General features: G+C 30.3%; 2 protein-coding genes across 3 annotated transcripts in view; both read left to right on the top strand.

The window, feature by feature from the left end:
• The window catches only part of LOC139514487 (general transcription factor 3C polypeptide 1-like), a 227791-nt gene that overhangs the window by 50759 nt on the left and 152494 nt on the right, over positions 1-24538 (top strand). The window lies entirely within an intron of this gene.
• The window catches only part of LOC139514544 (FMRFamide receptor-like), a 136759-nt gene continuing 119108 nt past the window's right edge, over positions 6888-24538 (top strand). For both annotated transcript variants that reach the window (XM_071303934.1, XM_071303919.1), the window contains exon 1: positions 6888-7354. The gene's annotated coding sequence lies outside the window, so the exon portion shown is untranslated. The remainder of the gene's footprint in view (positions 7355-24538) is intronic.

Genomic DNA, 24538 nt, shown 5'->3' on the forward strand with positions numbered 1-24538 from the left:
TTGCTTCCCTGAATTAGTAATTTTAAGGAAATTTTGTAGATTTTGGTTATTATCTTGAATATAATTATAGATAGAGATAAACTGTAAACAGCAATAATGTTCAGCAAAATAAGATCTACAAATAAGTCAACATGACCAAAATTGTCAATTGACCCCTTAAGGAGTTATTGCCCTTTATAGTCAATTGTTAACAATTTTCATAAATTTTTGATAATTTTTGATAATTTTTGTAAATTTTTAGGAAATATTTTCCACTGCAATTACTGGGCCAAGTTCATTATAGATAGAGATAATTGTAGCAACAAGAATGTTCAGTAAAGAAAGATCTACAACACCATTTTGTGATGAATTTATCTGTGTCCATTGTTAATATGCACAAAGACCAAGGTGAGCGACACATGCTCTTGAGAGCCTCTAGTTTTATGTCATGACTATATCCGTATCCTGACTTAAGTATAAGAATGTTAAAAAATCAGAAATAAAATTTCAACACACTGAAAAGCACACACAAATTTTGTTTCTAGCTTGATTTACATGTAAAATTATTTTAGACTTAACATGTCTTCCTGCAAGGGAGTTGTGGAACCCACTGTTTGTCAGTCCTTGTGCACTTATCTCTAGTCATATATAGCATCTCTGCTGTAATTTCACCTAAAGGTAAAACAGTAATTTTATATATTAATCTTATAGTTCATCTAGCCCATTACTTTTCCCAAAGGCCTAATTCAACCCATATGAATGTTACTTGGTCAGAAGTTTCTTGAAGGATTTCGGTTCATTAGTTAATGACTGAAATTTCCAAAGTATGGCTTTATGAGTATAACTGTTTTTAAGCTTACTTAGGTAATAAAATTTTCATTAAAAAGCTAGTTAACCAAAAAAAAATTCATGGAGAGATTATGTTTAATATGCAATTTCATAATTCAAGAATAGAAAGTAACTAGTCTTACACTGTCAATTTTTTTAATTGTCTTTATCAGTCTGGAAATACCCATTAAGTTGTTAATCTGAAACTTAGCAATCTCTTTTATCTCCAAAAATCAAATTATAATCTGCTGATGCACTTTTCAATGTAAAAGTACATTAAAGATTTTGAAATAATGTCTTGTGGGTAGCATTCTACTAATTGCCACCTTAAATTTTTTTATGGAGAAATATGTTTAACATGCAATTTCATAATTCAAGAATAGAAAGTAACCAAATAGTCCAAATCTATACCTAAAATAGGAGTATCACTTTCAAATTGTTCACATATTTTTTTATTTTGTCTTTATCATTCTGGAAATATACATCTAGTAGTTGATCCTAAATTTAGCGGATCTCTTTTATCTCAAAAAATCAAATTCAAATCTGTTGATGCACTTTTAGATGTAAAAGTACATTAAAGATTTTGAAATAATTTATTGTGTGTAACATGCTGCTAATTGCCACCTAAAAGAAATTTGTTTTCTTCAAATCACATTAAGTTCTTGTATCCATAAAATTTTATTAATTTTTAATTCCAACAAACAGATTGCAGCTGAACAATAAGGTTTTATTTTTGTCCTGGAATTCAATTAAATTTTTTTACATATTGAAAATGTCAACCTCGCCTTTCATATAATAATTCAACATTTCTTGATACTGCAATTCATTGGGGAAATAACCTAAAGCTGTTCATTCACACTATTATAAATCATAGATTTGATTTTTTTTTTTATTATGGTAGAAAAAGTCACAATTTGATTGTAAAATGTACAAAAAATAACAAAACATATTACGAATTTTGAATTGATATTTTAAAATAGTATTACCTAAGAGTTAAAGAAACAATCATTGTTGGAGGGAAAACAAAGCAGCACTTTTTTTGTTCAATATTAATTCGGTCAAAATGTTATTCTTAACATTAAATGTGATGAAGATGGTTTTTTTTCAAATTAACCTTTCATTAATAACCCTAAGTTAAATTGATTCTTGTTGCTTTTCTAAGATAAAACTCATTTTTACTGTAAGTCTTTATGAAGAAACATTTCTTTTTCACATTTAATATCAATTTGAACTTTAGTGAAATACCATTAATTTACCGCAATGTATCCTTTGGTAGAAGTTTTCATGTAAAACACAAATATTCTGAGATTGTGATCAATGTAAATTCAGAAGAAGAAAGGTTACAAGGAGGATATGGTCAATTTCAATCTGAAAATTATAAAGAATGATTTCTCTCTAGGGTAACATTATTAGATATCAAACTTGATAATTTAAAGAAAAAACATCAGTTTGTCTTGATTATATAAATTCTCCATAGTCCTATTATTATTGCCGGAAGAAGAATACCATCATCAGCGAAATCTTTTAAAGGACACTGTCGTGACAAATTTTTTTTTTAAGTAATAAAACTGGTTTAAATAATCTAAGTTTCTCAGTTAATTCTTGATGGTCTACAATATATTTCGGTTAACTGCTGCATGTCTGTATAAAGTTATAAAAATCAGAGTGAAGGGAAATATACTTTGTCAGTATTTGATGGATTTTCTCATGCACGATACTGATTTAAAAAAAAATCTCTTCAAAATTGAGTTGTGAGGGAATTTTTTGTAATGCCTGCAGATCTGGAGGTGTTTTTTGAAATTGTGGCTTACAAATGTGTACAGTAAATCATTTATTCCAATTGTCTGACTTTTCAGGAATTTGAGTTTATTGTCATAGTGTAGGCATCTAATGGCTTCAGTACATAGAATTGTAAACACTTTCCAGAAAACGTGAAAAATAAATAGACAAAGTTAAATTGTCAGTTAGGGACCAATGGGATTAGAAAGTTAACATGTAAGTCCTTTGGATGTTAAACATAAGCACTAGATGAAGTCATCTGTGAGCTCTTTTAATGTCTTAAAAAAGGCAATAAAATTGAGAATGGAAACAGGGAATGTGTCAAAGTGACAACAACCTGACCAAAGAGCAGCCAAAGGCCACCAAATAGTTCTTCAACACAGAGAGAAAATACAACTCCTTGAAGTAAAAATAACATCTCGACTTTATATATAAAAAAGAAGATGTGGTATGATTGCCAATGAGACAACTATCCACAAGAGACCAAAATGACACAGACATTAACAATTATAGGTCACTGCACGGCCTTCAACAATGAGCAAAGCCAATACCGCATAGTCAGCTATAAAAGGCCCTGATATGACAATGTAAAACAATTCAAACAAGAAAACTAACGGCCTTATTTATATAAAAGAATGAACAAAAAACATATGTCACACATAAACAAACGACAACCACTGAATTACAGGCTCCTGACTTGGGACAGGCACATACATAAATAATGTAGCAGGGTTAAACATGTTAGGGGAATCCCAACCCTCCCACTAACCTGAGAAAGTGGTATAACAGTACAACATAAGCACAAACTATAAAAATCAGTTAAAATAGGCTTAAGGAGGCTCGCGGGTACAAAAATTTCGGCAATAAATTAAACATTTGATTTTTCATTACAAATTTTATTAATTACACTATTAGTTATTACTTAATGATATATTACTAAAATCAACCCAAAAAATCGATTAAGTTTTGCCCCAGATGACTTTTAAAATGTTTTTATCATAGAAAAAGCTCCAGATTAACTCCCTTTGGTGCAAAAATGCCATTTTTGGGCATTAAAATTGAAACATCTTTTTTAAATCATCAGTGACCTATATTTTTTTTTTATTATTTTCTAATAAGCTTAACATAAACTAAATAATTGTTAAATTTTAGCAATTTCTGTAATTTCGTTCTTTTTTTATTTCGATATTACCTTTATTTCTCCTATTAGATTAACAGAAAAAAAGGATGTTAACAAAAATGTATGCTACTTTTGGATGCAGATTGTGAGCTTAAATGAACGGTGACCCTATATTTTTATTTCATTTTTCTATGATGAAGTGCATTTATGAAAAAATATAGAGAAATCCTATTAACATTAGGAAAAAATATGATTTAGAACGGAGAGCCCCCTTAACTCATCAGATGGACAAAAATACAAGTAGACGTGGCTGGGTACTTATACATCCTGCCAACAAAAAGACAGAAGGAACAGATCTGAGAGTACTCGCAGTTGTCTGACAGCTAGTTCAAAGCCACTAACAACTAATAAAAATATCATGCATCTAAAACTAAACTATCAATTCGTACACATCCAACATCCAATGGATTTAGTATAAAGATTTAGTATGTTAATAAACAAACAACCTTTATAAATTTTAATAATGATCTTTAACTAGATATTGGGAGAACATGAAAGTAACTGAGTTGCATTAATACTATATTCCTACAAGAGTGGTAAAAAAATATGGAAATACCCCATTTGAAAAATTGGAATTATAATAATCACAAAGAAAAGACATTCTTATGGGAACAACATAACATAGATTTTAAATTAATCCTTCACCCCAACTACCATTAAATAACATTAGATATAGGTGTATCTTACTCTGTCAAGACTAACTTAATAAATTTTGGATATTTCAGCACTAGTTTGATAATGATGTAAATTATTCTTAGAATGTCTTAAATTATAATAATTTTCTTCTAGACAAGATGTAAGCAGTAATGATGGGGAGATGATTATATAACAATAAAATTTGGTGATGAATCAGTCAACAGATCAGAAGTGTCATCTTTTTGGCTTCTGCAAAAAATTTGATGGGTGGACATTGAACTTAAAATGATATTTTAATGCAGAGATAGTCATGAAATCAGGGAAATAAAATGATCCATTATGTACAAAGTTATTTATATGTAGTAAGAAAAGACAAACATAATGCTTCAGTTATCTGTAAAAGATAAAATATAATCTAAAAGCATTATTGAAGGAAAATTTTTGAATATATCTAGTCTGACTTATATTTTGTCAATAAATTTTATATAACAAAGTCAAAAAAAATATCTTTCCCAATTATTTTTAGAGATAATAAATGACGGAGATTGTCTAGCAGACATTATTATATTACTTTTTCTTGTAGTAAACAGAAAAAAATGTTTCCATAAAAACTTAAGAGAGCATAATGACTTTATATGATAAATCAAATCATATTTTTATATATAGTTGGCCAAAAAAAAAATATCTTGTTTCCTCCGGCTTACTGGCAGAAAAAATAGGGTTCGTATATAGGTTTTATAAGTTTTATACCTACCGAAGAAATCTCTTTTATTCAGTGGCATTTGTTGCTGTTCAATCAAGAGACTAATTGTGACCACAGGGAGAAATAAAGGCAACAGTAGTATACCGCTGTTCAAAACTCATAAATCCATGGACAAAACACAAAATCAGGGTAACAAACTAAAACTGAGGGAAACGCATCAAATATAAGAGGAGAACAACAACAGACACAACACTAAAATGTAACACACACAGAAACCGACCAAGCATCAGACAAAATCCCATGAGAATAACAAATATAACATCAAAACCAAATACATGAATTTGGAATAGACAAGTACCGTGACACGTCTTATCGCAATGTGAAATTACACATTTTTAAAGGTATATATATATATTCAAATGTTTTCTTTGCTCATCTTAACAGAAATTTTGAGTAAAACACTTTTTTCTTTCATATAAATTAAATTTAAGTATAGTATTATCAATTTTTCTGTCAATTTCAACATTGTTCCATCAAATTTGAAAAATTGTTTTATCTAATTTTTGAATTTATTTTTCTAAAATATTAAATAATATTTTGTCAAGATACTTCATCAGATATTTGACAAACAGTTTAGTGAACTATTGGATTCTTTAATTGAAAGACACTTCCTTACAGATATTTGTCCTATATTTGCATGAACTGCAGTCTGCTTGATTTTTAGATATTATTGAATGAAGTAATATGGTTAAGAAATATGCTCATTTTTATCTCACTTTTATCTAGAAATCGAACAGTCCTAGAGCAGATGTGAAATAATGTGTACCAAGAATTAAAATGTGTAAAAAGTTATATTGTTAAAAATTTATATATAATCCTTTTATGTCTTTATTTCGCTTTTCTTTGGATATTATCATAGAAAATCAAGACCTAGTTAAAGAAAATAAAAGTTCATTCACATGCTGTTATTGCATGCAAGCTTCTTTCAATCTTAAAAAATCTCATTACAAAACAGTCTTATCTAATAAAACATTAATTGACAAAAAGGTCATCAGAGAGATTTATATTGTATCACAGTGATTGAATTTTGAAATTATGACATAAAATGAGTCCCTTTGTGCGAAGATGTTCGCTATTTTTGTTTGATGATGCCGACGAGCTAATTACCTGATTAAACTGAAGTGGCTCAGATGGTCATTTGGGGAATCATATCTACTTGACCTGGCTGCAACAAAGGAAGAGTTACATCCATAAAAAGAAAAGTATGTATGTTCAATTAAAAAGTCTATACCACTTTATAACATATAAGAAGAAACCCACTAAACAGAACGAACGAAACATGATGAATTTTACTGCTTTCAGTTATATAAGAGTTATCCTTTTTTATTAAAAGATTAACAGTTATGGTACTTTACCATGAGAAGTTGTGGTTTCACTAATTGTAAATTTGTATATGAATTAATTTTGATGAGAACTTTTTAAATTATATACAAAATGACAGATTTTTCCCAATTGCATGTTAATAACTGAACATGATATGTGAAAGTGTGAAATTAGAACTTTAAGGTTAAAGTTTTTGGTTAATGTAGCTTACCATAAGTTATGGTCCTATCAACTTTAAAACTTAGTACTTTGACATTAGTTATGGTCATATCAACTTTAAAACTTAGTACTTTGACATAAGTTATGGTCGTATTAACTTTAAAACTTAGTACTTTGACATAAGTTATGGTCGTATTAACTTTAAAACTTAGAACTTTGACATAAGTTATGGTTGTATTAACTTTAAAACTTAGTACTTTGAGAGAATTTTTAAAGAGAGCCAAAAGATACCAATGAAATAGTTGAACTCTTCAATTGAAAATAAACTGATAACACCATGGCCAAAAAATCAAAAAAATCAATAGACAAACAACTGTACTAAAAACATAACATAGAAAACTTAAAGCTAAGCAACTCTTATCAAAACAAAAACTGGGTGTGATCTCAGGTGCTTGAAAATTTTATGCTGTATTGCCCATTTTTCACAGTTCTCAGAACATGGACACATTATAGTACAAAAGGATCATGGTTTATATGGGCACATGTTCTTGTTTTTTGGAGTTTTCATTGTGCATATTATTTCAATTCCTTACATATAAGCATATATTCTTAATTATATTGTTTTCTTTCATTTTAGCATCAGCTGTATATTGTACCCTAAAGAACTTGCATGTTGTCATCTGTAAAAACAGAGTTACAAAAAAACAGTAAGTTTATCACAGTTTATATTGAAAACATTCAAATCCCAATCTTAAGTAAAGTCAAGTTCACCTTCTTATAGTGTGAATTTTCTTCACCAAACATGCTGCATCCACTACATGTATGATTTGTTATATCTAAATTTGACCACAAAGTCACACACAAGTATTAATGAACAAACTGACAGACTATAAATCCCCTTCATTACTTCATAAAGCTGCCTTCACAGTCCCTTTTCTCACCTAAGTATGATCTATGGTCCAATAGTGTAAGACTTTAATAGCCACATCCATTATCATTATTAGTGAATGTAATGCAGCTTATATTACATCACATGTGTTGGTAAATACCTTTTTTCATACCTATATTAAGTTCTAGTATATTAAACTGTCTGTGAGTCTCAATGAGCTATTTTTGAAGAACATCTAATTAACTGAATGCATGCTATCATTTAGACTAACATTGCAACTTTTTTCACATGTCTGTAGTGTGGGCTTATTAAAAGGGTTGTTCATGAATGTGTCGAATTGTCACATGGTTGGTATAAGTTCAGTTTCATGAATTTAATTCTAGAATTCTGTAAACAAATTAACATATTCTTCCTATTGACTATTGTAACAGTTAAATATTAATTTCCAACTTTTGACTTTTCTGGGTGCTACAAGATAGGAACTCTAGAATACTGCTGTACAGAATACTTAGAGTTTGACCATATCTTAGTTACTTATTAATGTTTGTAAGCAATTCAAGATGACATGTTGATTTCTGATGAATTCACATTTTTAAGGTGCTTCGTTATATTTGTCTTAGATAATTTTAGAATATTGAATTTTTATAGACTGCCATATAAGTTGGAAGTTTGGTGTCATAAAACCTCACCGTACCTGGACTACTTTAAAGTTAAATGCATTGGGAAGTAAAATGTTTTAGTAGATTATTCATCTGTTGTTTGCTGGAGAAATTGTCACAAATACAGGACTTGGGTATGCTACACAGATGACATTTATAGCTGGTAGTAGAGCTGTATAATCCATATTTTTTACATTATATGGTCTGGCTTAAGTCACATATGCATGTCAATGAGTTTTTTTCATGGTTTAACATGACCCCATAAAAAGGTTTATTGGTTATTTTATATTATTTAATGAGTAAAAGACCACTATATTTGCAAATAGAATTTACCATGGGGACATATAAAAATTTATTGTGATGAAAAAAACACAGACAATACAGTGGCCAAAAGGAAAATTGATGAAAAGACAAACAATTAACTTTCCACAAAACAATACATAAATAACTGAGTAACATGAACCCCAACCAACTTGGGGAGGATATCATGTGCTTAGGTAGTGTAGAAAGGTCCTGCTCCACTTATGGCACCAGTCATGTTGCTTATGGTGATAAGTCAAGATCAAACACTTACAGTCAAGTCACAGTAAATGAGTGTAGGAATAGGAAAACTTTCAAACAATTTTGTCAACACTGGCTGGAAAAAACATTTTTTATTAATCAATTTTGTGATTAAGATAAATCAACACCCCCTCCTCCCCACTCCTCCTTCACGATGTTTGGTTTATCCTAGCAGAAGCAAGTTTTGATATGTATGTTAAAGTAAGATGAATGCATTCTACAGTTTTGTTTACAGTTGCTTGTAGCCATTAAAAGAGTCCTTGATATTTGAAGCTGATGATTATTTTTTCAGTGGAGTGATAACATTAACTAGATAATAGGCATCTTGACATTTTCATTGAGATTTTAGTGAGTAGGATATGGCTTAAACAAGATTCTTGACAACGCCTGAAACATAAATTTAAGGAGATATACTGTTCAATTGATACTGTGAAATATGGTAGAAATTCATTTCAAAGATGAATATGCCCAGTGGTAACAAAAAATTTAATAATAAAATGACTGACAATATTCGTAGGAGGATTGTAATGTTGTTAATTTATTAGTTACTCCTACTTAAATTTAACCTTTAGACGCATTCAATATACTGGTATATATAATTCACCAGTTTCTTAGAAAACGTTTATCCCAAAATATTATTAGTATTATCCTTTTGAGCTCACCTGGCCCGAAGGGCCAAGTGAGCTTTTCTCATATCTTGGAGTCCGTCGTCCATTGTCCGTCGTCGTTAACTTTTACAAAAATCTTCTCCTCTGAAACTACTGGGCTAAATTAAATCAAACTTGGCCACAATCATCATTGGGGTATCTAGTTTTAAAAATGTGTCAGGTGACCCCCCAAACCAACCACTTAGACGGCCGCCATGGCTTAAAATAGAACATAGGGGTAAAATGCATTTTTTGGCTTATAATTCAAAAACCAAAGCATTTAGAGCAAATCTGACATGGGGTTAAGGAGATGGTTGATGAAGGGTTAAAATTGGCCCTAAATTTTTGATGTTTTTTAATTCAGGCCAACAAATTACAAATTTCACATAGAAATACTTGTGATAATACTATTAAGACAAACATATTTTTCCTGGTACTTTCCCTTACAACCTATGAAGCTATGACCCCTTAAATAGACATTAAATGTATTATAAGGTCAATTTTGGTACTTTTTCCCATAATATTAATTGTTTTTGGCATAATTAACCTTGCCATCTACGATTCAAAAAGTTATGTAATTATATATCAAAACTTGAATGTTTGGGTTACAACACATTTTAGATCGTAGGTGGCGGCGGTCAAGGTGTTTCTAAATCTTTTAGGTCTGAAAATTGCAGAAAATCATCATATTTTGACAAAATGTCAAAAATGGGCTTACTTTGGTGAATATTATGTCTTTTTATGAAAAGAACTGATATATTTTGCATTAAGACTTTTGAAATAGACCCATGTACGAACCTAATTGAGACCTTTTTGGTGTTTAATTTTAAAGTGGATATTTTAGGCCATTTTGTGCCATAAGTGAACCTTGTCCTTTGTTTATCAGGTCAAGATCTATCTACCCTGAAATTTTCAGATGAATCGGACGACCCGTTGTTAGGTTGCTGGCCCTGAATTGGTAATTTTAAGACTTTTCTGTTTTTGGTTATTATCTAGAATATTATTATAGATAGAGATAAACTGTTCACAGCAATAATGTTCAGCAAAGTAAGATTTACAAATAAGTCAACAAGACCAAATGGTCAGTTGACCCCTTAAGGAGTAATTGCCCTTTATAGTAAATTTTTAACCATTTTTCATAAATCTTAGTAATCTTTATCAAAAAATCTTCTCCTGAAACTACTGGGCCAAATTAAAGCAAACTTGGCCACAATCATCATTGGGGTATTTAGTATAAAAAATGTGTCCGGTGACCCCCAAACCCAGTCTGCACGGTTAGCCACTAGTCCGATGCCCCAGACTAGCAAAATTTCATTTGGACTAGTAAGTTTTTGCAAAACATTTGTTTGGCCAAATAAGAAAAATGTCAGAATATTGGTCTTCGGACTAGTAGTTGAAAAAGTTTTTGGTGCAGACTGCAAACAAACCAAGATGGCCACCATGGCTAAAAATAGAACATAAGGGTTAAATACAGTTTTTGGCTTACAACTCAAAAACCAAAGCATTTAGAGCAAATCTGACATGAGGAAAATTGTTTATGAGAATCTGCCCTAAAACTTTCAGATGAATGTTAGGTTGCTGCCCCAAAATTGATAATTTAAAGGAAATTTTGCTGTTTTTGGTTATTATCTAGAAAATTTTTATAGACAGAGATAAACTGCAAACAGCAATAATGGTCAGCAAAGTAAGACCTAAAAATAAGTCAAAACGAGCAAAATGGTCAATTGACCCCCTAAGGAGTTATTGCCCTTGATAGTCAATTCTTTAACAATTTTCATAAATGATCTAAAAACACATTACCATCACCAAAACACAATTTTGTCATGAATCCACCTGTGTCCTTTGTTTCATATTCACATAGACCAAGGTGAGCGACACATGCTCTTTAGAGCCTCGTGTTTAGTTGTTTACATGTGTGATTGTCTTAATCACTGAATACTTGTTAGCATTTTGGAGGTTTATAAATCTACATGTCTTACTGGATTGAGTGTTAGAAGCTTTCCTTGATAAGTTGTCTTCTGTCTTGTATTGCCATGTGGTTTCACAACTTTTTCATATTCTTTGTAAAACATTGGCTTTTATTTCTCTGATTTTTGTAATTTTTCCTTGAACCTTTGACAGATTTATAGTATACAGTGTGGGTTTTGCTCATCATTGAAGGCCTCATACTCCCTTTTAGTTGCTCATATTATTGGTCTTTTGTAGATATATGTTTCATTGGCAACTATACCACATCATCTTAGTATTTTTTACCAATTGTTGATAGTGAAAAAGATGGTTCCTCAATTTACAGTTGTCTTTCTCTGAATTATGACTTCCTAAATAGGTTGATAATTAAGGTATATTAGCAGTTGTCAAACAAGAGCATCACTGTAAAGGCATTTTTTTAAAAGAATATATATAGTCTAGAAGAGTTGATAGCAGTTGGAAGTTGTTATAATAAATCAAAATTAAACATAATTATCAGTACTTTTAAAATTGACAAAGTACATGCAATTGGACCATGTGATTTGGTAGGAAGAGAGTGCTAGAATTTATGAAGATAAATTGGAAACAAACAGTTTTTTTTACAATTTTTTCTTCAGCTTTGCCAAGAAGCTTAGTGGTTACCAGTCATTGCTGTTATTTCCTGTCTAGCACATCAATTTCATTATATAAAGAGATGTTTGCATATTTGGAACAGTCTTATGACTTACTGTAATCTGTTTGATTTTAATCAGTATTGACAACACATTGCCATATTTCATAGGATTTTGTTCCATAAATGGCAACAGAAGTAGGCTTAACTCAAAGGTTAGCTTAACTCCTGGATTCTCTGACATTATCAAATGATCAAGAAAAATGTGAAAAAAGTTTTGTTGGTTGACAGCAGTACATGTATTAGATTTCCTCGTACTTTCATATTTAAGTACATTTGATTTACTTGTATTTTCCTGTTTAAGTAATTTCCATGGATTTTGACTAAATTATTTTGCAGCTTATCAGTAATTGAAATGAGGGTATTATAAAAATGTAGATTTTATGCAAATAATATCCACAGTTGTGCACTTTTAGGATTGAAATTGTATTCTTCATCAACAATGAATGTGGGTGTCTTTGTAATTTCCTCTAGTTTTAAATAAGAATTATCTGTATTAAAAGTTTATTTTTATATAGTTTTCCATTTAAATTTGTTTAGAACTTATTAGCACAGTTGCTGTTTGTTGAGGTTATTACAAATCTGTGTACTTTTAAAGTCTGTAAAACAGTAGGTAAATCAGTTGTTTTTAAGAAAATGCTGTTAATATAGAAGTTAATTTATTTACAAATATTCAAACTTCTTAGATACAAAACGTTTTTTTTTCTAAAATTATAGTTGTCTGTCACCATGATTGTAAGGAATTAACATATTGTCTGCAAAACACATGCCAATCAGGAAACTGCAGTCTTTGACAAGAAAAACTTCTTATTATTTGTTTAACAGCTTGTTTCTTCCTTTTTTTCTGCTGTAATTATCATTGCTGATGCATGAGCTTTTATTGGTAGACAACTATTCAAAAGCAAGTCTACATTTTGGTTTTATGTGAATACAAGATGATTTTGAGACATGTTTATAGTTAAAATACTTTAAATTGAGAGTTTTTAAATGTTTTTATCTCTAGATTTTCTAAATAAAATGCTTTTATCTTTGTCATAATGAACTCTGGTGGCTAGTTCTCTCATTCACAATCATATTACATCTCATTATTTTTATACTGAAAGTTCATGCGAGCTATCTCCTTTACTTGGTCATAATCATTGTCTTCCGTCTGTCTGTCCATCATAGCAAACATAAAAAAAATCTTCTCTTTAACTGGTCTGTCAAATATTACTAAACTTTATCTGTATGCTCCTAAAGATATCCTGTTCTAAATTGCATCCCAGGAATATGTTTGATCAACAAAAATGGCCACTGTTGTAAAAAAAAAACCATTAGGGTTAAAATTCTGTTTTTTACTTACATCTTTAAAACTTAAGGAATTGAAGCAAAACTGACAAAAAATAATTTAATGGTTAGTTGAAGATCAGGTTTTGTGAAACCATATATGTGACCTTCAACAATGAGACAAACCCATACTGTATAGTTAGTTGTAATAGTAATATACTTATTCCTTTTGGTTCACTTGCATCAAGTTTCTGAAAAAGTTACTACAGAAAAAATGCCATTTAAGTAGATATTGAATTTATATTGCCTCAACTTAGTCATGTCTAGCTCAGCAAGAAATGATGGATGACTGGTATCTACAATCTGCACTTTCCTAAATGATTGATCTGGTCCTTGAATGCATGGTATAGATAACCTTTAAATAACTATTCAATTTTAACTAACAAAATATTCTAGTAAGGCAGTGTTCTCTAAGCAAAAAAGACAAAAAGTTAAGAAGATTAATTTGTTCATTAGATGTAAGTAATAATCATTACTCTTTCTTTTTAAATTGGTGGATGTGTGACAAAAAAGTAATTGAAATTTTCTTGTTTCCTTACAATTCACTGAATAAATTGTCAGCCTTTTCCTCCTTTCTGATAATGATTGTGTGATATCTGGGTACTGTTGTTAATTATTAGTTGTCAACTACATGTCACAGAAATCGCTTGATTAGAACCTTCTTTTGGTGTTTTGTTTCTGCTTCATTTTAATGTTTAACACATTTAGATGTTAATGTCAAAGTTTAATGAAATTTTCTTAATTTGCGTTTCTTCTTTAATGACCAAATTAACTATCTATCCCTTCAACAATTGTAAGAAATGTTGATGATATCAATTTTTAGTCAGTTTGGGTGTTGCATATCTTGTCAAAATTTGACATTTGAATCATAAAGACATGCATCCATAATAATAATAATTATATTGGGTGGAAATTAAAACTGTTAAGATTCTGGACTTTCAAAAACGGTTTGAAATATAGATTTAAAAAAAGACAATTTTTAAAAATTAAGATTTTAATGTTGGTTTTATGTAATTGAAAAGCATTCTACTTAGCAGAGGAATAAAATCGAAGATATGTAAAAGTTTTTTTTACTTAATTTTAATGGCCCTGCAACGAAGTTGTCGGTGCCATATAGTTTTACCCTTGTCCGAAATTCCGTAATTCCGAAATTCCTTAATTCCGTCATTCTGTCATTCCGCAACAAACCACTATACGGAGTTTTTTTCTAAACACCTTCAGATATTGGGCTGATTTTTGGTATGTGAGTTAACCATGATGAGTTACAGGTCAAGTTAAAGTTAAGTTCTGATCCCCTAATTTTTGCTGAAATTACGAGCTTTGAACTTTGATAAATTATTGAAAATCAGTTATACAGATTTTTTTTCTATAGGCCTCCAGTTTTTGAGCTGATGTTTGATATGTGAGACTACCATCATGTTTGTGTCCACATGTGTTTATATTGAAATTGCAGATTTTTCAACTTTTTGGGATGGGGCCATTTATGTCGCTTTGACACATCTAGTTAATTGATGTTTTTTACTGAAATTATTTATCATCTTGAATTTATTAAATATCCTCTTAAGCTAGTAGCCTATAGTTAACCTCACAGTGGGGTTCTTCCTTTGTTTTTGAAGACCTGTCAATGTGTAGATACATACTTTTATTCAATTTGACTTTAATGGATACTTGTGACATTAACAATGGTATAACATCTTTATCAATGTAAGGATTTGTTAAGTGGACACAGTTGAACTTTCTACAAGTTTTCTATTAATTGGACAGATGTTTTTTTTCTATATCTGTAATGTGAATATAAGGATTAATAGAATGGCACCAATAGCCGAAAGTCATTTAGAGGTCAATATACCATCCTATTGTATTGAAAAATATCTATACATTATAACAAACTAAAAATTGCCTAAAGTCAAGAAACACTGGAAATGTATGATGAAGTGAATCATCTGCCATCAACACTCTGGGAACTTCCTTAAATGAAATAACAGCAAATTGTAAGACAGCTATTGACAGGGTTCTTAATAGTCACATAAATATTACAGATGTTGTCAAACCAGACTTCATATGTCTATAATTAAACAATATTTTTGTCATCTATATATATAACAGAATATACATTTTTGGCATGCTAAATATTTCAGAAATAATTTCATGTTTTAGACAGCCTCTGGCCTTTGTTAGTCTTGTATTTTTTTTAATTTTAGTTTCTTGTGTACAATTCGGAAATTAGTATGGCGTTCATTATCACTGAACTAGTATATATTTGTTTAGGGGCCAGCTGAAGGATGCCTCCGGGTGCGGGAATGTCTCGCTACATTGAAGACCTGTTAGTGACCTTCTGCTGTTGTTTTTTCTATGGTCGGGTTGTCCCTTTGACACATTCCCCATTTCCATTCTCAATTTTATTTAGATGCTTCCAAAACAATAAGTTATTCTGACTTGCTTCTTGCAGTAGCGGGCAATTCAGATGTGTTAAGTCTGTTTTTAGAAAATTTAAGTTTTGTTACTACTATTGTTCCTTAACTGCTGTTATATGATTTTTTAAAAATAATTTGCTTTTTTACATGATTTTTATTATTTGAAAAATATTTCACATAGAGGTTTTTAGATATTCGGCTGTCCAAGTTGAATTATTTGCATACTGATTCTAAACCACTGTATTAAGTGTAATATGGTATTACAAATTTAACTGTCAAGAGAGAAGAAATGTTGTATCTCATTAGATACAGTGCTAAGAACTGCTTTAGTCTTCCCATTTTGAGATGATATGTAGGCAAATTTTAACATTTTAAGGATCTGCAAGAGTATCTTTATTCTATAATGTGATTGCATCATGCATGGTTGCCTTATTTCATAGTGTGAAGGGGCTTTTATGGCCAAGTGGTCTAAGTACATTTTTGTAGTTCATATTCCATTTTCTTACCTTGAAAAATGTCAGCCAGAAGTGACTTTCAGTCAACTAGAAGTAACAATTTTTGGACTTCTTTCAAAGAAAAGTAACTAGAAACCATATGTCTTTTTAATTGGCTTGCATCAAACTATCATTTGAGACTGAAACTGAAAGAAACTGTTTGTAAACCAGAAGTAGTGAATAATCTCTCTTTTTTCAGGTTATTTTATATCGAAATCAATTTTTTTTTTAAATCAGTTGGAAAAAACCTATATTTGGTGACTGGAAGTGACATGTTCTAAATCGAAGTAGCAAGTTACCTCCATTATTTTAGTCAAAAGTACATAGAAACCAGTTTTTGGGGAATCAGTAGACAAAAAAACTATGAAATGACACTATAGTAGTAACTTTGAGTAATCCAGAAGTGACTTCTTATCAATGATTTTGAAATTCAATGATTCTCTGAACAATAGGTTTTAATATCTTTATATGTTTTGTTTTTAAGTAAATCAGGAATATTATTGCTTTATACAATCATAATTTGTTTTTCTAAAGGTTTTCAGACTAATTGACATTTCTTTTATCTCATTTCTGACAGTATGGTGAAAATGTAGTTTTATACCAAATTAAATGACCTTGAGTTCTTTCATTTCTGAGACTCTGTGGGTTTTGAAATGGAAGTGTTTTATTTTTAGTCTTCTGTTGATAAATAAGTTGTTACAAAACACTTCACTAGGACACTACTAAGGACTGGACGCAGATGACAAATGGCTTTATAATAGTCCATAACTAGCTGATATATGAACAACTGTTTACCATAAAAGACAGAAATGGAATCGCATGTACTTTTTAAAGATATCTTATTATTATTTTCTAAAAATCATTTTTGAATGAGATGATGTTATCTGTTGCCCTTAGCTAAATAAGATATAGATTTAATTGTTGTTCTGAATGGGAATTATAAAATAGAAAACATTGGCATCCTGCTTAGTTCTAATTTAGACTGAATTAAACTATAATTGTTGTTTTAAGTTTCAATCTGTAGGTTATTTTAACATCCCATGTTTAGGGGGTTTTATGTAACTTTAAAATATATATTAATCATTTAAGAAAAGTAATGTCAGAAGTGAAAATATGTCATTTATAGAAAATTATCTTAGCTCTAAAAATTGACATGCTGAGCTTAATTTTTATACGACCGCAAAAATTTTAATTTTTCGTCGTATATTGCTATCACGTTGGCGTCGTCGTCGTCGTCCGAATATTTTTAGTTTTCGCACTCTAACTAAGTGAATAGAAATCTATGAAATTTTATCACAAGGTTTATGACCACAAAAGGAAGGTTGGGATTGGTTTTGGGAGTTTTGATCCCAACATTTTAGGAATTAGGGGCCAAAAAGGGCCCAAATAAGCATTTTCTTGGTTTTCGCACTATAACTTTAGTTTAAGTAAATAGAAATTTATGAAATTTTGACACATGGTTTATGACCACAAAAGGAAGGTTGAGGTTGATTTTGGGAGTTTTGGTTACAACAGTTTTACATTTTAATATTTTATGATGTATTTAAATGAGTAGTTATTGCTATTTCTTAAATTTTTTTTGAGAGGATTAATATTCAACAGCATAGTGAATTGCTCAAAGGCAAAACAAACATTTTAAGTTCATTAGACCACATTCATTCTGTGTCAGAAACCTATGCTGTGTCAACTATTTAATCACAGTCCAAATTTAGAGCTGAATCCAGCTTGAAAGTTGTGTCCATACTTGCCCCAACCGTTCAGGGTTCAACCTCTGCGGTCGTATAAAACTGCGCCCTGCGGAGCATCTGGTTGAATTTACCATTTTGATTGAAGGATAAGAGCATACAAGCACTATATGTGTGACATTCTTCCATTGGCTTTAATGCCACTCTTTTTGTATTTTACTAATTTCTAGATGGCTCGTTTTATAGACGAAAGGAACCAGAGTAAAACAGTCAACCACCATGCAACCAATGAAAATGTACAAATACCTTTCTAGACAACTTAGAACCTTATCAATTATTAAAAATCAAAGATAAATAGGAAAACCATAACAATAAAAGCCAACAAAAAGATACAACAAAAACAACAAAAATAAGAATTAAGTGTTTGAAAGGAAAGAAATATAATACTTTTGCTTATTATTGATAGATTGAAAATAGTAATACAATGTACTGCAATTATATGAGTTAATATATATATATTACACAAGATTTTTTCTCTCGAAATTTATATGTTTTTTATTAGTTTTGAAGAAACAATATGAGCCAAGGTTGCTGTAATGTTATCTGAGACAACAATGATCTTGTAATGATAGGATTGATTGAAATTATTTATGAAATACCCATTCTCTGCGGAATCATTTTGTGCAGACATTATCTGTTTTAACTTCTTGAGGATTTAAATTTTCTCATTCATTTGACAAGTTAATGTCATACTTTTCCAACAGAGATTGTTTTCTTGCTTTTTCTGTAAAAGTTTTACTGAGTAGGTGTTGGAGTGTGTCGACTAGAAGCAGATGGGTTTAAACTTTGTTAATACAATTATGATGTAAAAATAATGCTTCATTCTTGATGCATACTTTCTGGCTTGCTTATATACATATTAGTTTCTATAGATATAAAGAAACTTTCCAATTGTTATTGTCTTAAGGTGTACACTGTTACATCACTGTCCCAGGTTAGGGCAGATTTAATGTCTCGCTGTCAAAGCCTGTCATATGCATATCGATATGAAACACTTCAATCAAGAAAACAAACAGCCGGATTTATGACAAATTACAAAAGAAAAAACCCAAATACTACACAACCAAAACTGCAACTAAAAACAACCACTGCATGAACTAAAATGTCCTAGAATTGGTGCATAATTTATATAAGAATGTGCATTGTGGCAGTGTTAAATATGTGTGTAAGCTCTGAAGCCTCCCACTACTAGGATTTACCTTTGACACCTTGAACAGTGGTGTAACAACATAATGTTAGTTCCTCTTTTGTGACAGATTATGATGTGTCATCTGCCAGTGAAGCTGTATAGTGATACATAGGGATCAATTCTGTTGTCTGCTATCCTTTATATCCTAATTCACCAATCCTTGATAACGGCCTTTCAGAATTCAACCACGTCCAGGACATTGAAGTTGTGCCACTTCTATTCATTTTTAATTTTAAATGAGTAACTTTGTTTTGGTGAGGATATGGGACCCTTTGTTTTTACATGATGCAAGTTAAAAAGTCAGGAATATGATGGTTGTTTTTGTAATCCTTCTATTAATTGTTTGATATAGACAAGCATTTGGTTTTGTCAGTTTTTATGAACAATAATCCCCCTATTACCTTTTACTTTAAAGCTAGGAATTCTTGTTATTACATTTTTTTATTGTCCTTTACGTTTTTCTATCAAATGTTATATATAATACAACTTATATAAACCACAAAGTCATCAACGTTTGAAAAGTCAATGTGATATAATAGGAAACCCCCAAAATATATTTAAATGAATGTAAAAGTACAAAAGAGTAGTAACGATACCATCAAACTCTGAATTTCATTGACTTATTTAGAAAAGTCTGAGACTTTCTTTGATAGAAATGTCATTCTTATTATTAATTCTTTCTGATAGAAAAAAGAAGTAGGAGTCATAATTAGATTATGTTAAAGGCCTTTCTCTCTTGGGGAAAGCTGATAAAAAAAGATAGGAAAATTTGTCATGTAGGCAGTGATGCTATAAAGTACTTTAGAATCTTAAAACTACACACTGGTTTAGAGTCTCTAAAGGAACAATAGGCACTCCCTGTTAAATATCCCATGGCTTCACAACTGTGTTATGAATTGATCCAGCTCTTAGTTGAAAATGATTTGTATTTTCTTAATGGGAGAATTATTGTTCATAGAAAAGAATTTTTTTATGTTAACGGTCAAGGAATTTTACTAGAACTATAGGGCTGTATTTAATTTCATGTTGTACTGAGTAAAGTAAAAAAAAATCAGAAGTACATATTATGAGGATTGTTATTAAGTTATTTCTAGTTACTTATGTCAGAATGGTCTGAACTTTTGTAAAATTAGTGATGTTAAGCAGCAGGAGTTAGAATTTTCTGAATGCAGGCAGATGTGGCTTGACATATTTTATGTTATAATTTGAAATCTTCTTATGTCCTTATTTATACAATAGAAGTGTGTTTATCCAAGTGCTACAGGGTTAAATTGTATCCCTGTTTGGTTTGTCAGCAGTGGACAACATCTATTCATTGAGCACATATTCATTAACAAAACTTCATCAAAGATATGTGATGGAGAGATTTTTATTGTAATATATATATATAATTATATTATTAATAAGAATTGTCTTAACAAACTTGGTAGTTGACCCATTGACATTTGTACTGATTTGTGAAACTGTTTCACTGACTCAAAAACCCAAATATTTCTACTAGTATGAGTGAATGAAGCCTTCTAGAGTTCTTACCTTTTTACATCTGGTCATATCCCTTTTTCTCGGTGCTTTTTCAACTAGATAAGTCCAAATGCATTTTTCTTCTGCCATTTACTCATTTACAAAAAATGAGGAATCTCAAAATTAGGATGAAGAGAAAGAGGATTTAATAAAAAATTAGAAAAAATATACCACACACAATTTTGGAGAAACTAAACTCCAAGAAAATGAAAATCAAAAAGCAATAATTGTTGTCTCAGGATAACATTTATATTGGGATGTTTATCTGCAATTTTGATGTTTTGATATATACTATTTACTGATACCACATATTATTCAGAATATTTGTTGAAATTAGAAATATAAATATGTCAGCCATTTTTTCTGATACATATACTTGAATCAAATTCCATATCTGTGGAAATGAAACTGTATTTGGTTACACAGAATAAAATAAATTGCATGCTTTAATAAAATTTGAAGTGTTTTCTGGTGTTTAATTGATTGATATAAGGTTTTGTAATTAGACTATGATTTATTGTATAGTAATATATCAGTGTTATATTTGCCTCATTAAGGTTTTACAATCATTTAATTTGTCATGAAAAATATGAGTTTTATGATTCAATAAATCACAGGGATTGTTTTGTGGAACATTGAAGTTTAAACATTATTATGGAGACACTTTTTACAGATTGCTATTCCCATGTTGGAAACATTTTCATCATCTATCATCTCTATCTTAAATGAGGTATAATCATAGAACTATAAAGGAGGAATATTTATTGTGTGAAATAAAGTGTAAATGACTATTATGTTATCCTGGTAGATGATGGCGTGAAGAAAATGAAAAAAAAAAAACCTGCTGAAAAAACACTCTTATTGAGGTTAAAACCCTATAATTCATTTGATGACTCAAACTGATCGCATGGTAATTTCAAAATTGCCACCTCAGTAATCCCTGCATTGTCTATTATTTGAAGGAACTAACAAAAGATAAAATCTCAGTGCCAATCTTCTGATTATTTCCTTGCAGGGGTAAACGAGGTTACCTTTCTTTTCTCAAAATTTCATCTGACTTAACTTCTAGAAGTTCTAAATGGCCATTAATGACCTTTTAAACCCATGTTATATTTTTTTTTTATAGCAGAAACTATGATAGAAATAGTGGAGATAAATTAGCCAAAAAAAGTTAGCAAGATAAAGATCTTTGAACATGTCAAATGGTTGATATTGGCAAGATAAGATCTTTGAACATGAGCTTTCAGAGGAGTTATTGCCCTTCAAAGATGATTTTTATTCATTTTAGTGTATTTTGTCCAAACTATTATAGAGTGAAGAACAAGTATAAATAAAATAAAAGGATCTACAAGTATATAAGATTTGAAAATTAGCAGACATAATTTATTGCAAAAAAGTAAAATAAATATCAAAATGGCATATTTTTAGGAGATGATTGATTCAGGCTTTGGGAGCGTTTTGCTTGTCTGTTGAAATGTTTGTTCATCATGGATTGAGTAAATAGTTTCAATATAACCTATAGCAATTCCAGACTTCTGTCAATTTCTTAGTATGTATCCATCACACAGAAGTTCGGGTTCAAAGCCATGGTGCTTGTGACATGTGAAAGATTTTATCATCCTTGTGATACAGATGGTGTTCATATTTATTTTACCCTAAATATTATAAAATAAAATAAGAACTAATGATCATTTTTGTTACTTCCTCAATTATCATCCATTATTCACACTTGATGCAGAATCAACCATTTATTTCTATTAATGATAGAATAAAAATCTTGCAGGATGCATTGTAAAAGATTTGAAAAACGATGTTATTATCAATTATTTTTCCCATTTCCTGAATTATAAGAAGTTGTTATGTAACTTTTGATGTCACATGTTCCCATTCTGTCAGACATGAAATATATATCAATTTATGAAAGTCCATAACCTGTATAAATCCTGAAATTTCTTCCTTCAGATTATAATCAACATTTATATGAAATAAGGTTAATATGGTTTGCATGTTTTCTAAAGTTATGCTGTCTTAGCTATGAATCTGTATTGAACTAAAAATCTTATGGACCGGTTATTAATTTCAATATTAAGTTCAACAGTTTAATTGATAAGGTGATCGGTTGTCTAATATACTGTGGAAAATATTTCATGTATAGTCAGTAAGATATGCATAAAAGAAAAGTTTGTATATAGTTATAAGAAGATGTGGTATGAGTGCCAATGAAACAACTCTCCATCCAATTCACAATTTGTAAAAGTAAACCATTATAGGTCAAAGAAATGTCTTCTACACAGAGCTTTGGCTCACATCCAACAGCAAGCTATATTTAGGGCCCCAAAAATGACTAGTGTGAAACCATTCAAACAGGACAACAACCGGTCTAATCTATAAAAAAAAAAACCAAGAAAAATGTTCATAAGACATAAACCCAGCAACACATAATTTCAAAAGAAACCTAGAGGTCAAAATACAGCCTTAGACCATAGGCAGAAGTTATGATACATGTAATATAATGCAAGTTCTAAATTTCTCCATCATCAGATTAAAATCTTTGAGTTGCTTTTTAGAGTGAATCAGATTTAAAATTTTTTGTGTCTGGTTTAGAGCCTATAACTTTATTCTGATAACCTTGTCGTTTTGTGATTTCTATTCATGAAGCAATATGTATGCAGAACAAATACAGTCAATGGTCATAACATAGAAAATCATGTATTATTAGTAGTGTTTTATTATCTTTATGGTAATGTATTATTACAAGATTACATAAACTGAACTAAATGCAATGTTGATGAGCAATAATGCAGACCAAACTGGTAGAGGAATGTAAGTGAAGATCATTCACAGCAGAGGACATTCATCTGTCAAACTAGTTTTGCTTAAATGATCAATTCTATTTTGATTATAACATAAGATTGGTTTTTATGTAACAATATTGATTGATTGATTGATTTAAGGGTAGTTAAGTCAGTCCTGAGTAGCTAATTTGAAATACTGCATTGGAAAAAAAGAATATAAATGTGTGGCCTGATTTTACATGCTTAAATCATTTGAAAATACCTTGCATAATGAGTGTACTAGTCTGATATATACAATGTGCTGATTAGGTCATAGGAATATAATTTGCATTGTGCTAGTTTTGTATGATACATGTAAGATATTACTTACATGTTAGCTTATAAAGTCTCCACAGTAACAGTCTGTAGAAGAATCACTAATTCCTTACACATTATTAAGCCATTACCAGTTACTCCTAAATATTACATGCATACATCAGAAGCAGCAAATTTATTTGAGAGCTTACAAGTTAGATTTAGTGAATTGAACCTAAAACCTTCTGTACTCAAATTCAATATGTTGACACAGGACCAGAGTCACCAGACTAAGGTTTTCTTCTGTCAAAAAGGAATAACGAGTGCTTATTTGGTACAATTTGATTAAAAAAAAAATAATGTTATGAAAAATATGCCCCTTTTAAAATACTCTTATCTTCTAATGGCAGTCAAAACTGCCTGACCTTATCATGGTCGCTTGTGACAATGACCTTGCATAACCTACCTTTTGTTTTCTAAATTGTTTATGTTTTATCACCGTAATTTTGCATGAAATATTTGCCACTGGTTGTTAAGCAAGCAAGCAACAAACAATCAATCAATCTTAATTTCCGATATGGTAAAATTATCCATCTTAGAGCAGAAACATCAGAACAGAATCTTTGTAATCATTAAAGAAGATCTTCTCATGTTACTGTGGCACAGTCAGTACATTCATTAAAAATAATTACAAAGGGGGAAAAAGCAGCCAGCTGATG

The sequence above is a fragment of the Mytilus edulis genome, chromosome 1, assembly GCF_963676685.1.
Source record: "Mytilus edulis chromosome 1, xbMytEdul2.2, whole genome shotgun sequence".
Taxonomy (NCBI): Eukaryota; Metazoa; Mollusca; class Bivalvia; order Mytilida; family Mytilidae; genus Mytilus; species Mytilus edulis.